Below are 17,503 nucleotides of genomic sequence, written 5' to 3' on the forward strand. Positions count from 1 at the left end.
GATATACTGTTGGTGGGAATGAAAAATTATACAGCCACTTTTAAAATGGTTAGCAATTTCTTATAACATTCAGTATACACCTGCCATACAAATCAGCCATCGCACTCCTAAGTATTTACCCAACAGAAATGAAACCATATGTACATACAAAGATTTGTACATGAATGTCATAGCAGCTTTAGTTGTAATAATCTCAAATGAGAGACAACTGAAATTCCCATCAATAGGTGAAGGATAAACAAATTTTGGTATATCCACAATAGTACTAAGAAATAAAAATAAACAAACAACTAAAATCTTAAAATAATTATGTCGAGTGACAAAAAGCCAGAAAAATGAGTACATACTGGAAAACCCATTTATATAACCCATTTATACAAAATGCAAGCTAATCTATAGTGACAGGAAACAGATCAGTGGTTGCTGGGGGATGGTGGTTAGATTGGCTAGAAAGGGAGAGATTACAAATGGGCACTAGGAAACTTTTGGGGTTAAAGGAGTTGCTCATTATGTTGATTTTGGTGATGGTTTACATATGTAAAATTCATCAAATTTTACACTAAAATTTTTATATATCTCTAAATATTCAAATTAGTTTTCTGGGTACATGTGGCAATTGAAGCCATGGGAAGGATTATAAAATTAGAAGCCAGTGGGGTATAGAAATAAGCCTTAAGTACAACATGTAACAGCTGGGTAAAGAAGCAGAGAATGAATGGGCAGAGAGGCAGAAAAATACAATCCCAAATAAATACTGTATTGTTTCAAGAAAAGTTGAGAAGTTTCTCAACAGTAAACATTCCTGCTAAGAGGTCAAATAAAATGGGGACTGTGAAATCTATTTTATTTAGTGACACTGATGACCTTAGCCAGATGTTTTTATGGAGGGATGAGGCAGAAAGTTAAATTGGAGTGGGTGAATGGGAAACACAGAAATGGAGACAGTGAATATAAGCAACTTTCATGATTTTTTGCCTCCTAAATAGAGAAAATAGAGATATAGAAGAAAGTTACCAGAGATACAAAAGAAGTGATGGAAGGCTTCTTCTTGTTTGTTTGTTTTTTTAATTTGAGGAAAAATGTCAGAACATTTAAAAGAGTATTGTGCTATAGCTGGCTTATGAGACTCAATTGTTAAATTTTCACAAATTTTGCAAGCCATTGCTAAACACAGCTATTATTAAAAAGTTAGCTGTATAAATTTATAAATAAGTAAATTATATTAAAACAAATGTAGTAAAAACTCAAAACTCATCTCTTAATTATTTAACTATATAGTACTATTAACTATACTTTGGAGGTTATTTATATAGATTGTATCTGTACCATGGGAATATCATATAATGATTTGCTGTTGCACATCTCTTCTCAACTCTGCGTTCAGTGACATTATGTTGCTGAAATTTGTAATGGTGAGAGTATTTACACCACAGAAATTGGCAAACACTTCAAATAAGGGCTTTAGCTTTTAAAAAACTTTTGTTGTTGGTTGTCTAGAAAGAAAGTGAGAGAGAAAATCTTAATAATGCTGATTAAACTTAAAAATTGTTGTCTGTGACTGTTACATTGTGAATAGCACCTAAAACAATGAAGAAACATTCTTCCAGTATTCAGAAACTGTCATGCAATTAAGCAAAAAGATCACTTGCATCATTGACAAACATGTTAGGTTCTGAAATAGTTTTTTATTTTTTTGCTTCCATCTTACTCATTGATGAAAACAAAAATATCAATCAACATTCATGTCAGAACTACACTCATTTGTGAATTACAGCCACAGGTTAGCCACAAATATATGAGTATGCCAAAAACAATGAATGCATACAGTGAGAATTAATTAATTTTATGGAATATATGATAAAGAACCTAGTATATTATCTTAATATTTGCAAACTGTGTGCTACAATCCTCTATATTAATAAAAATGCATAATAAATCATGTATATATATGCATACATGCATTTTTACAGACAGCCAATTATTAAACATTTACTACCACATTTATACCTCAATAAAGCCATGGCAAAACAGATCAACTAAAGAAAAAATTCTATCTGCATTTTTTGAATAACTGTTCTCTGGAAGTGTGAAATAGACCTTGAAGCATGGACAAGAGAATGTACACTGGAGCAAGAGCCAGACCATATATAAAATACATTTGTGAGAAGTATCCAATATAGTAAAAGAAAGACATGGCTGCAGTCAGGTTCAGAAAACAGTGAATTTACAAATTTGGATGAATAGAGTAGACTCATATCAAACTATGATTAAAGTTCAAGGAGATTTTTTCATTTATCATTCAAGTAAGGCCCTGTAATAAAAGTAATAAATACTTAATATGTATCAGATACTGCTAAATATTTTAAATGTGCTAACTCAAAAATGTAAAACATCCTATGCAGTAGGTATTATTATTACCACCACTATTATATGAAAAGAGAAAACTGAGGCTGAAGGAGGTATATTAACTTGCACAAGTTTACAGAGCTAGTTAGTAGAGGAGCTAACATTTGAACAGAATTCTGCCTGACTCTAGTGGTAAATTTGCTGATGCACCTAACCACTGTACACCACCGCCTCCCTCCTATCTAATCTAATGTTATTAACTTTTCCTGAGGCTAAGTCTGGATTCCTTAATAGAACATTAAACCTTATGAAGAAAGGGATCCTCAACACTAGCCACACAGTTTTAGGGTATAATTTAAGCTTAACAAGTTCTTGAAAGATTTGATAATTTAATTGAAAGAACAGAATTTGACTGCGAAATATCAAGGTAGGGTCAGAGCTGATGTAAGATTATTTAAACTGGGGTCAAAATCTAAATTAAGAATAAAGTCAAAAAAGGAAAGCAGTTGGTATCCGTTTTCAAGATTATTCATATGCATTATTCAACTTTCAGAAATGACTGTCCTTCCTTTAGGTAAACCTCATAAATAGTTTGTATAAATTTATAAATCAATGTCAACATTTTAGAGAATAGTTTGGCAATCTCTATCAAAATTTATAAAGCATGTATCCTTTGACTTAAAAGGAATTTGTCATAGAAAACACAAGGTACTTCAAAAAGTTAGTGGAAAAGTAGATTAAAAGATAATATAAATTTTTTCATGAACTTTTTGAGGCACCCTCATACACACACACACACACACACACACACACACACAAACACATACACACGTACACACATGAGGGATAGGAAGAGGTTGGCTAATGGATACAGAATTATAGCCAGATAGGACGAATAAGTTCCAGTATTCTATAGTAGTGCTAGCTGTCTATAGTTAACAATAATTTGTTACATATTTTTAAATGGCTAGAAAAGAGGAGCTCAAATGTTCTAATCACAAAGAAATGATAAACATTTGTGGTGATGGATGTGCTAATTATCCTGATTTGATCATCACACAGTGTATACATGTATAGAAATATTACTCTGCAGCCCCCAAATATGTACAATTATTATGTCAATTAAAAATATATAAAATAAAATATTTTTCATAAAAACAAAGTTTATGGAAAGATTTGTACTGTTTTTTTTTTTATTTTATTCTTCCACTAACTTTTTGAAGTTCCCTTGTGTGTATGTGTGTGTGTATAATTTTCAGCAGCATTGTTTTGGCAGGGAAAATTTGATGATAATATAAATGTCTGTCAGAATCAGAATAGTTAAATTAATTATGGTTTAATTACAAAATGGAATACTACACAGCTATTAAAGTGGGTTATAACATTATATCTGTATATACTGCCATGAAAAGTTGTTGAAGATGTATTGTTAAGCAAATAAAACAATTTACAAAACAAAATGAATGTTATGATCCTAGTCAGTCAAATAAATAAAAGGCACAGAGATTTGACAGGGTAGTTAGACAGATAAATGGACATAGGTGCTTGTAGATTCATAGAACTATCCTGAAAGTATATACATACTACCGTGGGAACTTCTGGAAAAAAGTGTGGATTGAGATTTGAGACTAGAATTACTTTTCACTTTATTGACTACTTGATACTTTTTTTAAAAAAGAAAATAAAATATGAGCATATAGTAATTAAAAAATATACTAGCCTCAGCATTGCATTTTGCCACTTCCATGGCTAGGAAGTCAGTGATAAATGGTGGCATTGGTACACAAGGTAAGGATGAAGAAAGCCTCGGGTTTATTCTTTGTCTATAAAGCCAGATTAAGACACAAAGTCAGGTTAAATACATATATAACTGGCCTCAGAATGTTCTTGACATTTCCAAATGCCACTGACAAGAGCTCTATTTGAACACCGAAATAGAAATGTAGAAGACATGGCATATTATAAGGCCATTAAATTTTCCCATTTCCATAATGGATTGGCAAGATTTTTGCCACAGAGGCATGTAGAAAGGTGAGGAAAAATCATAAATAGCTTCCTAAACTCACAGAACTGTATATTAATGTTCAAACTCTGCTAGCTTCCAAGTTTGCCACTGTTAGCATGTAAAAATAAGAGTAAGCATAAATGTTTCTGACATTTTGACAATTTTTTTCAATGCATATAAGCAGACAAAAATAGCATCCTAAGAGAAGGGCTTCAAGTATCATGTAGGCTACCCAGCTGGCATCCATAAAGTCATTCCTAGATGTGATTTTTTTTGTTCCAATCAAGAGTCTCATAGTAATGTTAAAAGTTGACCCCCATCTTAATACTGATTTGGTGATCTTTTAATTGAATCCATTTCGAGGAAAGGACTCGGTGTTCTCGCCATATGTGTCACATCTATTGTGCCCTTGATTTAATTCAACCTGTCTAGCTGATTGGTCTTTTTTTTGAACATTTTTGATGGAAAACATAGGTAGAAAGCTAATACAAGGAAAGAAAAAGATGGATATCAAGGGAAAGTGATATTGAAGATTGAAAGGAGAATCATTTTAAAGGAGGCATAGTGATGAAAGTTATACTTAAGCATGGAAAAAACTACTAGTAAGAGACTTCTAACTGAACAGAATTTCAGAAAATGAAAAATAATAATTTAGTTTTGCCAAAATGGGTAAATAGGTATCTCTTGCTTTTCTCCATTAATTTATGGTAGACATTCTCTAAAATGGCCTTAAAGATACCTGCTTTCTGGGATTAACACCCTGTGTAATCCCTTCTCCTTGAATGTAGAGTGGACCTAGTGACTTCCTTCTAGCAAATAGAATATAGCAAAAGTGTTACTTATAGGAAGTCACTGATAGGAAATCACTTCTCGAAAAAGACTCTGGCTTTCATCTTGTTTCTCTCTCCCTTTCTCATTCTCTTTTGCACTCTTTTTCAGAGCCATTGCTCCTGGGGAAGCCTGCTGCCATGTTATGAGTAGCTCTGTGGAGAGGTCCAAGTGGCAAGGAACTGATATCTCTGGCCAGTAAAACTTGAAGTGAATGGTTTTTTGTTTGTTGTTTTTGTTTTTTTCTTATTGAATCATAATTGATTATACATATTTTGGGGGTTCAACATTGACATAGGTTGATCAAATCAATATTATTAGCATATATATTATTACAAATCGTGTTTATTCTTTATGCCCCTTGTCCAGTCTTTCCCTATCCCCTCCCCCCCCCCACCTCTGATAACCCTAGATTTCTTCTCTCCTTCGGAAAGAGTAATGGTTACTCTGTTGATTTGTTGCCTAGATGATCTGTCCAATGCTGAGAGAAGTGTGTTCAGGTCTCCCACTATTATTGTAGAGTAGATGCTTCTTCTATTGCTCTGGAATGGGCTTTATGGAGAGACATCCTCTTCTCTTTCTTGGTCTCTGCTGTTGGCTCTCCTTATGTCAATGCACTCGGTGGCTGGCAGGCCATCTGCATGGTGGTTGTGAGGTCTAGCCACTTTTGCAGCAGCCGTGGCTATTGTGGTAGCTGTGGTGGACCACCCACATGGAAGTAATGTTTCTGGCGTGCTCCTTGCCTGGTTGTGGGAGGAGGGGTTGGTCCCCAGTTCCATCTGTTTTTACGTTCTAGAATATTGTTGTGAAGTAGTTGGGTGGAAGGGGAAGGGGGAAGGAAACAAGGTGAGAGAAGAAGGCGGGGCATGGTTGAGGCTTGTGGCACCCCTGTCATTCCTGCAGGGGAGACCAGGAGACTTCCAGTGGTGGCTTGGTCATTGCTGGGCTGAATGCAGATGTCAGGGGGCTGTGGCTAAAGCCCTCAACCCCCAGTGCCCTGGCTCAGGAGCCTCGGGCACTTCCTGCCATGGCTCAGTGGTCATCACTAGAGTGGTTGTGGGTGTTGGGGGGCATGGCTGAGGCCCCCACCCATTCCCCCTCTGTGGCTTGGGGGCTAAGGGGGTTTCCAGTCCTTCTCAGTTTTATAGGTGTTCTTCAGTGAAGTGAGACATTTACTAGTTAATATAAAACTTTTTCTGTGATCTGTGGATATTTTGTTTTTTTCTTTCACTTCTGTGTTGGATTATTTGCTGTTCACACTATTTAAACTCTGCACTGGAACTAATTTGTTGTCCTTTACTTACTTCTAAAATAGGGGAACTTCCTGTGGGGACCAGCACTTGAGCTCTGTGGTTGAGCTAAATTGCTGATTTGCTGCTGATTCCCTGGGGAAGTCTTTTTGTGCAGCTCAGGTTTTAATGGTTGAATCTGTATGTACTTCTGTGTCTCATGAGACCAGGTAACACCTAAGTTGTGTAGGAACTCTGGTCTGGGCCACAGTCTACACAGCGTGGGCCTGTGCTGATTGGAGGGCAGGTCAGCTGTCCTTGTTGTGCCCCAGTGTTCCCCCAGTGGCCAGTCTCCCCCACTGCCCATACTCCAAACACTTCCCATGGGATAGACAATGCACTAGTCCCTTGCAGTGACTCACCAGCCTCTGAGTGGCTCCTATTTTTTCAGATGTTGTGGCTCCTCACTTCTATGTGGGTCCATGGGAACCCTGGTAGTGGTCTTGCTGGCCTGGGGGCCACCAACGCCCTCTTCTCCTCTGCCGCCTCCAAGCAACTTCATAGGAGAGGAACAGCAGTGGCTTTTGCCAGTTCTTGCTCCGTGTGCTCACCAGCTCCCCCATTGAAGTGGCTGGGGATTCAATATGGTAGGAGTGGTCCATCCTTTCTTTCTCTCATTGTGGCTTCCCCTGCCTTCATGCAGTCTGTACGTCTCTCCTCCTCTTCCCCTGAGCTCTGCTTTTTTTCCAGTTGTAAATTGGTTGATCTGTGGGAGACAGTGACACTGGGGATCGTCTATTACACCATCTTGACCAGAAGCCCAAAGTGAATGTTTTAAAGCCTGTCAAACTCCACCTGAGTGAGCTTGAAAGCAAATTCTCCCTTGTTGGAGCCATGTTAAAGACCCTCAGTCAGAGGCACCCAGCTAAGCCAGGACCAGATTCCTGACCTCCAGAAACTGAAATATATAGTTGTTGCTTTAAACCAGTAGGTTTTAGGGTAACTTGTTATGCAGCAATAAATAAATGACACAGCAGTAAATTGTTTTTCCTGAAAAGATTATGTTTAGTTTGAACTTTTACAAATCATCCCATTTTACATGTTTAAGGAGAGTGAGCTCTTTCTGATGCACAGTGTGTTGAATATGGTTAATAATACTGTTTGTATTGTAACTTTGAAATTTGCTAAGAGAGTAAGTGATCTGAAATGTACTTATCACACACACACACATGAGGTAACTAAGTGATGTGATGGATGTATTAATTAATTTCTGGTGATCGTTTCACAATGTATGCATATCTCAAAACATGTACACTTTAAATATATACATTTTTTATTTGTCAATTATACCTCAATAAAGCTGGAAAAACAATATTTAGAAAATACTCAGAGGTGATTTTTTTCTGAAAATAAAGTGTAGTTTTTTAAAATGTAATCACCCCCAATTATTAATTTTGTTAAATTCAATTTTCATATAACAAAAATTCCTAAAGTATGGCATACTTCAGAATGCATAGTGTAACTTCGAATATGGCAATTAGATCATAAATGGAAATGTGAAAACTACTATATAAACTTTACTGAGATTTTGCTGTATATCAGGCACTATTCAAAACACTTTTTTTTAAACATATATAACATGTGTAATCGTCATTAAAAAGGTGATTAATTTTTTTCTACTTGCATTTTCCACATAAAGAAACTGAGGCATGAGGGGGAGTGGGATTAAGCACCTTGCCCAAAGTCACACAGTAAGAAGATTCAAACTCAGATACTCAGAATCCAGTGCCCATCATGGCAACCACAATAGTATGCCACCTCTCCTAAAACCAGCATTTAATTCAGGGACTGCATTCTTTGTTCATAACATTATGTTCTTTTTTAATTTTTTGTTTTACTTTGTAATTGAAACATATTGACTTATTGTAATTGAACATATTTATGGGGCACAGAATTATATTTTAACACATGTACACAATGTGTAATGATCAATCAACTCTCATCATCACAAAAATTTATCATTTCTTTGTGAAAAGAACATTTGAGCTCCTCTCTTCTAATCATTTGAGAACATACAATAAATTATCATTAGTTATAGATGCTGTATTGGTCCATTTCTGTTGCTTGTAACAAAATACCTGAAGCTGGGTAATTTATAAAGAATAAAGATTTATTTGGCTTATGATTCTGTGGCAGCTGCATCTGGCATGGGCCTCAGGCTGCTTCTACTCACTGAAGAAAATGGTAGGCAGCTGGCAGGTGCAAGATCACATGGCGAGAGGAACCAAGAGAGGGGATGGGGAGGTGCCAGGGGTCTTTAAACAACTAGCTCTCACAGGAACTAATAGAGCAAGAACTCATTCACTACTCCTCCCCCCGCCCCCATCAGGGAAGGCATTATGGTTTTGGATCTTATATTTAAGTCTTTAATCCTTTTCAGTTGATTTTGGTATATGGTGAGAGGTACATGTGCAGTTTCATTCTTCTGCATAGGGATGTCCAATGTTCCCAGCACCATTTTTTGAAGAGGCAGTCATTTCCCCAGTGTATGTTCTTGTTGCTTTTGTCAATGATCAATTAGCTGTAAGTATGTGGGTTGATTCCTGGGTTTTCTCTTCTGTTCCATTGATCCAAGTGTCTGTTTTTATGCCAGCACCATGTTGTTTTGTTTACAATAGCTTTGCAATATAATTTGAAGTTGAAAAGTGCTATGCCTCCAGTTTTATTTTTATTTTTATTTTTATTTTTATTTTTTTGCTCAGGATTGCTTTGGCTATTCAGGGTCTTTCCTTGTTCCATATGAATGTTAGGATTGCTTTTTCTAATTCTGTGAAGAATGTCATTGCTATTTTGATAAGGATTGCATTGATTCTGTAGATTGCTTTGGGTAGTATGGACATTTTCATGATGTTAATTCTTCCAATCCAGGAGCATGGTATTTTCTTCTACCTTTCTGTGTCCTCTTTAATTTCTTTCAGTAGTGTTTTGTAGTTCTCATTGTTGAGATCTTTTACCTCCTTGGTTAACCTGATTCCTAGGAAATTTATTTTTTAGCAACTATTGTAAATGGGCTTGCTTTATTGATTTCTTTTTCTGCTAGTTCATTATTGGAGTATAAAAATATTTATCTGACAGAAAACAGAATGAAATATAATAAAGAGATTTATGCTTTATTTTTTTTTTCAGAAGAAAACAGCTATTAAATAAGTGCAGAAAGCAAGGCTAAATGAGAGGTATAATGAAAGTAACATGTATCTACATAGCATGGGAGCCCCAAATCTGAGGGGGCACTCATGCAGTATTTACCTACTCCAAAGAAATCATACAGAGGTTCAGTAGGTAGAGACACTGGTTTATTAGACTTACGAGAGGTACTGAGGCAGTAGTCAGTCAGAAATCCACACTGCTATGGACTACGAACGACAGTTATATAGTTAACAGATCACAGTAGGGGTGTAAATTATTTTAAGATTTACATGCACACCCTCACCCAAATCACATAACTCAGAGAGCACTGGAGATCTGGCTGGGTAGATAAGTTAACCTACTGGCACCTGAGTGTTTGTTCATTTACTTAGGGTCCCTTCTCCCTCAGCATTCTGTTTGTCTTAAAGAGGATTTTCCTTTCCTTGGGTAACTACTTTGGCCAGGGTTAGTCTCCCAGGAGGGAGGGGGACTCTGGTATGCATGGGGAGGGGTGAATAGGGTCATATTCAGCATTTACTCTACAATCTATAATATGCCAAATACACTTTTAGATATTTTGCACATGTAATTTTTTTAACCTTCACAGCAGACTGAGTAAATAGTATTCCTATTTTACAAATGAGGAAACTAAAATTGAGGAAGTTGCCAAGTAATGGAAGTAGTACAGCTATCAAGTACTAATGGTTATTCAAATGAAGGCACATCTGACTTTTTTTTTTTTAACCAAGAAAGACTTCTGAGTTTAGAGACCAGAGAAAGTGAGGAATTACCCTGAACGGTGCAGTCATGATCTGGAATTTAGTTAAATATAGGTGTTATTTTATTCTATCTGTACACATGTATCCAGTGTCTGCCTCACGCAAGCCTCTATACAAGCTACATGCAGCTGTCAGGCAGGGTTGCACAGGTTGTGCTCTGTACATGGTGTCCAGTCAAGGGGGAAAAGGGGCTAAAATCCAGCCCTTGAGCCACTCACCAAGCTTTGAACCTAAGGGCCTACATTTGTGACAGAAGAGGCACTTTTTTCCATTTTACATAAAAGTGAAATATGGGCTAATAAAGGTTCTGGATATATGACTCAATCCCTGCAATCTACTGAAAATTCAGATTGTGCCTAGATGATCCGATAGAAAGGAACTCAATTTTTCAGTATCAAGAAGAGCTGAGTATGTGGATTCTACCTGGCTTGTAGGGCAAAAAAAGCAGGGAAGAAGTAAAAAGTAATGTCCAAAAGAGGAGGCAAAATGTAAGTTGAACCTAAAAGGGTCTTAGATACAGTAACTGACCTGTGACCTGGAAATGTATCTAACTGTAGCACAAGATTGCTCACTCTGAGATTAATTTATTGCCCTTTTAACTATTGCTGTTGACTTGGTACTTATGGGGGGAAATGGCAGGCAGTTACTGCATGGGGTGGGGGCCAGTGGTGTTTAGAAGACTATATAACCTGAAGAGGAGATTTAGACCCTGTTTAAGCCTTGGGTAGCAAAAGCATAGTAATGAAGGGTTGCCCATATTGTTTCAGCACAACTTATTTCTTACTTTTTACTGAGTAATTTGGAGCATTGTTTTGTTCATCTTTAATCTTACAATTCAATTACCTAAATGAAATTATAACAACATAAGCCTTACTATTACTGTAATATTATATTTTTTTATCTCGTGGAACATTGGCACAGAGTTCCAATGAGAAACGTTTCCCATAAAACAGCAAAGGACTTCATTTTATATTTTAGAAAAAAAATTTGATTAGAAGCAAGAGTTTTAATTCTAGATTTTGGATGATCAACAGCAACACCACTTCAGTTGTAAAATATTATTTTATTGCCTGAGAGCCTTTCAAGTCATATAAGAGAATATCATCTATAATTTTTTTTTTAATATTTAGGGGAGAAAATAATTCTTCTTTATGAGCTTTGCTATATAACGTCACAATAAAATAAATTACTTCCTAATTTTTATTGCAATGTAGTAGTCTCATTTACTCAAAGGCATTTCCCAGCTGTTACTATAGCATATTGAAAATATTTAGAAGCCATATCAGTGTGGGAAAAGGTATAGAACAGAGATTCAGGTGCAGAGAGAAAAATTTTGATTCTAGGGGTATTTTGGTTGATATGCAATGGAACTCACACTAGCATAAGTACAGGGGGTATTTTATTATAAACTTCACTTCTTTTTCCCAGAATCCTTCACTACTTTTTCCCAGAATTCAAGAGCAGCAATATGGCCAGGCCTAATAAGGTACTGAAAGTATAAATGGAAAAGCCATTTGAAAACTACTCATTGGAATGGGTAAAGGGTCATGAAAATCAACTACAATGAATATTGATAAGTTAAAAAAGTAAAAAATAAAAATAAAAAATAAAATAAAATAATAAAAAAATGAAAACTACTCATCTCGTGTGATTGTATCTCTCTTTTCTTGTGGCTTCATGATCTTTCATCATTGCTTGTATCTGCTTCTTTTTTTCTTTTTTCTCTCTACAGATTAGTTCCAGCTACTTATCTCTGCACACAGCCTAGGAGGGTTACCCAACAGGAGATTTAGTACTACTAGTAGATTTGCTACTAAACCGTAAAGGCCAACGAAATGCCTGGAATAGTAGAAAGAAGAGAATGATTCTTGGTATCTAGGCCTAAAATGAAATACTATTGGGACTACATGCCTTTTTCCCTACAACTTCCACCATTCCAGAGGCATAAAGTGAGTCCTCACCTATATTATTTTAATGAAAGTTTTTATACACTTCTAAATAGATAATGACATAATCAAGAGGTAAGTATTTGAAAGTTTCATTGACTTAAATAGCCAATTCCATTGGAAATAAAGAAAAAGATAAGTGTTTTCATAGTGAAATAAAGATAATATCCTACTGAAAGAGAAACAGCAGCATTGCCCTGTAATAATATCCGCTAGCTCAGTGGTTTTGAAAATTGGGCATAATCTGGAGAAATTATTAAAACACAGATTTCTGGGACCTACCCCCAGAGTTTCTGACTTATTAGGTAAGGGTAGAGCATGAGAATTTGCATTTCCAGCAAGTTTCCTGGGGACCACTCATTAAAAACCACTGTTTAGCACATTGGTCATTATTAGGTTTGCCTGAGTGCAAATTGACTTTCAGGTTCCTCTCACACTTAGTCAATGATACTCTGCTGTGCTCAAATCAGGCAGGCTGGCACTAACTCAGGAAGAAGGCAGGCAGGAAGGAAAAGGAAAGTACCCAGGGCTTGGATGTTGTTTTATAATACCAACTTTTAATTCATTAAGTACCTGCCAACATTAGGATATCACATGGTTCATTTGTAAACCTATTACTATGCTTTCCTGCTAAAAAAAAAAAAAAAAAGATAATTAAAACGACAAAGAAAATAAAATCTGCCTAGACAAGGTATGATGTTGCAGAGTAGATAGCTATGCAGAACATAGCAACATACCACATAGGGGTGTTAAAATGGAAAGGAGAACAAACATTCACGAGATGAAAAAATAAAATGCTTACAGCCTCATAAAGCACTATTTTACAAGAGGACTAAGCATTAACTAATTCGCCATACTTTCAGGAGAAAATTATCTTGTGGAAGGTAATAAAGGAGAGGAAATAACAACAGAAAAATAAATTATACCAAAATGTCTTAAAGCCATTCTAATAAATGTGTTTAGTGAAAAATCAGTTTTGAAAAATCTCTTCCACATGCAATATGTCTTGGTCTCATATGTGTTAATGGGATTAAGTTCAAAAAAATTATACATATGGACACATGACATCATGCATTTGTCAAAACCCATGAAAATTTACAGCAGAAATTGTAAACCTTGATATATGTAAATTTAATTTTAATCATTTAGAAGGTCAGGGGAGCCCAAGATGAAATACAAACTGTGATAAAATAATCTAACTGTATTTCCAATGTTTGCAACAACCTCACTGAAGGGGCAGAGTGTGGGATGGGGAAGATGCTAACAAGAAGTAATTTTGGAAATGAGTGGAGACTGTAAAATTAAAGGCAAAAGGATCTGTACATAAGCACTGTATCCTGGTTGATAAAGTTGTTTCCCATTGAGATACAGGCTAACAATTCTGAAACCACTATACATATTCACTGGAATTGAACAATTTAGAAAATGATGGCAAATGGGGGGAGCCAGGTTTCTTGTTAATGGATTGAAAGGTTACAGACAAGGATGGGAAAAGGTTAGAATGATCCATGCAATAATGAATTAGAATTGAAAACATTAAACTCATGCTTAGCTTAATATAGAGATATATTTATAGATAAGTGTATACATAGTTTAGTATACACATATTTCTTTGCTCTGTCAGCTGAGAGGGCCTAGAAGAAATGACACCATATTAGGAATAAGCATACCCAGCACCCAGATCTTCATTTCTAATATCATTTCCAATAAAAGGAACCAAGGATCCTTGGAGAAATGGCTGATTCTAGGAATAGGGTAGGAAATATGCAAGATGAGCCTGGAGTGTCTTGTAATACCACAAATTAATGAAATGTTGAAAACATCAGACTAATTTCAGGAGCTAAGTGAAAGAGATCCCAATGGCCAAAGCTGGAACAATCTGAGTAAGAAAATGAAAAAAGTAATATTAAATTACAGTCCAAAATATTAAATTAATTACCATGAGTCCATACTAATATAAAAATTGACTGGATAAAAAAAAATGAGGGAGAAGAGACAAATCTCTCATGAAAAAGAATTCCAAATAATTTGCATAGACACTCCACTCTCAAGATGGTGCAGCATCTCTGAATCCTTAAGTGTGGGTTACAGAGAATAGACAGGGGGAATTAGTAAATTTCCAGTGGAGAAAACAGCCTCGGCCAGGTGATCAAGGTTAACATCGTCAGTGATAAGCTATGTGGATAGTTTGTACCTTTGATATGATGGGATGAGAATATCACTTTATCTCTGTGATCTTCCTCTCCAAAACCACAGTCTAATCATGAAAAAGACATCAGGAAAAAACCAATTGAGGGACATTATAGAAAATACCTAACCAGTACTCCTCAAAACTCTCAAGGTCATCAAAAATAAGGAATGTTTCAGAAACTGTCACAGCCTAGAGTAGCCTAAGGAGAGATGACAACTAAATGTAAAGCGGTATCCTGGATGGGGTCCTGGAACAGAAAAGAAAAAAGTAAAAGCTAAGGAAATGTAAATAATATATGAGCATTAGTTAGTAATAATGTGACAATATTGGTTCATTAACTGTGATAAATGTACCATCCTAACATAATATGTTAATTATAGGGGAAAATAGATATGGAGTGTACAGACATTTTCTATAGTCTTTCAAATTTTCTGTAAATTTAAAGCGATTCTTAAATTAAAATTTTATTTTAAAAATACTATACCCCAATGATAGAATTTATTGTCAGAAATGTCATTACCAAAAGAAAAATAATAAACTAAAGAGCAAAATATTTTCTTCTAGGATAAGTACTTCTTTCATACTGTACATCAGGGTGACGACATTTGTCCATTTTGCGTCTGTTTAGGAGAGACTGGCTAGAATTCTCAATTCTTTTTTGTTTCATCACTTTTCCTCACCTCAGAGATCAAGATAGTGTACATGGCAGTGATATGGATAATACCCCAACACTCTGAGGAAATCAGATTATGTTTACAAGGCAGTTCACTTGTTAGCTTCGTCCAAGTTTGGGTCTACCTTGAGAGGTCAATGAATCTGAAAATAAGACTTGCCTTATTCTCTTCAGCTGCCCACCACCATGGCCACCAAATACAACAACTCAAAAATAAAATAAAATAAAATAAAATAAAGCTATGAAAAATTTAAATAGAATGATGCAATAGAGAGTGAAGTCAGAAAAGGATTACTTAAGGAGGTAACAAATTGAATTGTGACCTGAATGGGAGCTGGCCTTATGTTGATTGAGGGAGAAGCCATTAGGGCAGAGAAACCACGGGGCAAAAATCCAAGAAGGGAAGGGGTTTGGTAATAAAAGGAAGATGATGATCATGCCTTTAGTGGTATGAGTAAGGGTGCTACATGAGGTTGGAGAAGTAGGCAATTAGGTCAGGTGTTACCTTGTAGGCCAGGGTTTGTTGTTTGGATTTTTCCTTAGTGCAGTTGTGGTCATTTGAGGGTGTAAAATATTGGAAGGATGTGCTATAATAAACTTTTTAAAGTAACACATACATCAAAGTGAATAGATCTTATATGTACAGATTAAAAAGCTAATTCAATGATGACTATTTAAGTGTTAATTGTCCTCTAACATCAATAGCATAACTCTAAAAGCTATCTCCTCTCTATTTGCTTACAAAAAAAAAATCACTTTATGAGTGGGAGCTGAATCCATAAATAAACAAAAACCAATAAGGAGGGACAGAGAGAGAGAAAGAAAGAAACAACACTCACAGTAATTCGTTGAACTTTTAGAAGAAGAAAAAAGAACTGTGCTTACTAGAGAAGGAGAAGGGGACAGGAGGAGGAGAGGGAAGAATGAGGAAGAGGTGAGGGGGGTTAAAGAGAAATTGGTTATTGGACACAAACAATGATTATCTATTGTAATGATGAATAAGCTAACTATCCTAATCTGACCATCACGCATTGCACACAACTATTGAAAGTCAACTTTGTACCCCACATGTATGTATAATAAATTATCTTTCAAAAAAATACAACAACAAAAAATCAACAAAACTAAGGAAAACATCATTTTAATTAAAACCTGTGAAAACCATAGGTCATATTTGGTCTGTTGGCCTAGATTCTTGTCCCTGACCCTGGACTTCCTTTTAGTACATTCAAAAGATTAAACAGTAGGGTCAAATGCAATATAAATTCCTCTTAATGACTTTTTTTTTTTTTTTGTCAGATATTGTATCTCCATTTTTAACTAGATTGCTGAGTGCCAGAATGGTAGAGAATTCTTAAAGAGGAAGAAATATTTTCTCCATGGATGCTCTTTTTTTTTTTTTTCTGTAATCATTTTGATATATTTTCATTACCTTTTGATATACATTCATTCCTTTCTTCATACATTTTTTCATATTTTTGTTTTTTTAATCTTTTTATTTTTATTTAAAATTGTTTAATCTTTTTTAGGTCATTAAATTATTACAATCACATTGTTTGATCTTGAATCTTATATTCATATAAAAGCATGTATTCTTGTATTTTTTTTTTTTTTCATTCTTGGGGCTACAAAGTGGAGTTTGGGGTAGAGAGGGACGGGGAGGGAGGTTGGGGGATATTTGGGTGGGGAAAGGGGGTGCAAGAGTAATCTCTTGTGGTGGATATGCCCCCAGTGTGAATCTGGCCCTCACATCATGGGCAGGAGGGGTGACAATTAGCTTTGTATCCCATGAATATTCTAAATAAATTTTGAAAAAACATTTTTTATTGAGATATAATTCACTTACCATAAAATTACCTCTTTAAAAATATAAGATTCAGTGGTTTATAGTATACCCACAAAACGTGCAGCCATCACCACTGTCTAATTCCAGAACATTTTTATTACCCTGCCCAAAAAACCCTGTACCCATTAGCAATAACTTCCCATTCCCCTAATAGCCACTAATCTTTTCATTTCTATGGAGTTGTCTATTCTGGACACTTCATATAAATGGAATCATATAATATATAGCCTTTTGTGTCTTTATTATTTTACTTAGCATAATGTTTTCAAGATATTCATGTTCTAGCATATGTCAGTACTTCATCTGCTTTTATGACTAAATAATATTTCATTGTATTGATATACGACATTTTGTTTATCCATTTATCAATTGATGGGCATTTGAGTTGTTTCCAATTTTTGGCTATTATGAATAACACCACCATGAAAATTTATGTTTTTATGTGGACATATATTTTAAGTTCTCTTTGGTATA

This window comes from Cynocephalus volans, chromosome X (genome assembly GCF_027409185.1).
Source record: "Cynocephalus volans isolate mCynVol1 chromosome X, mCynVol1.pri, whole genome shotgun sequence".
NCBI classification, from domain to species: Eukaryota; Metazoa; Chordata; class Mammalia; order Dermoptera; family Cynocephalidae; genus Cynocephalus; species Cynocephalus volans.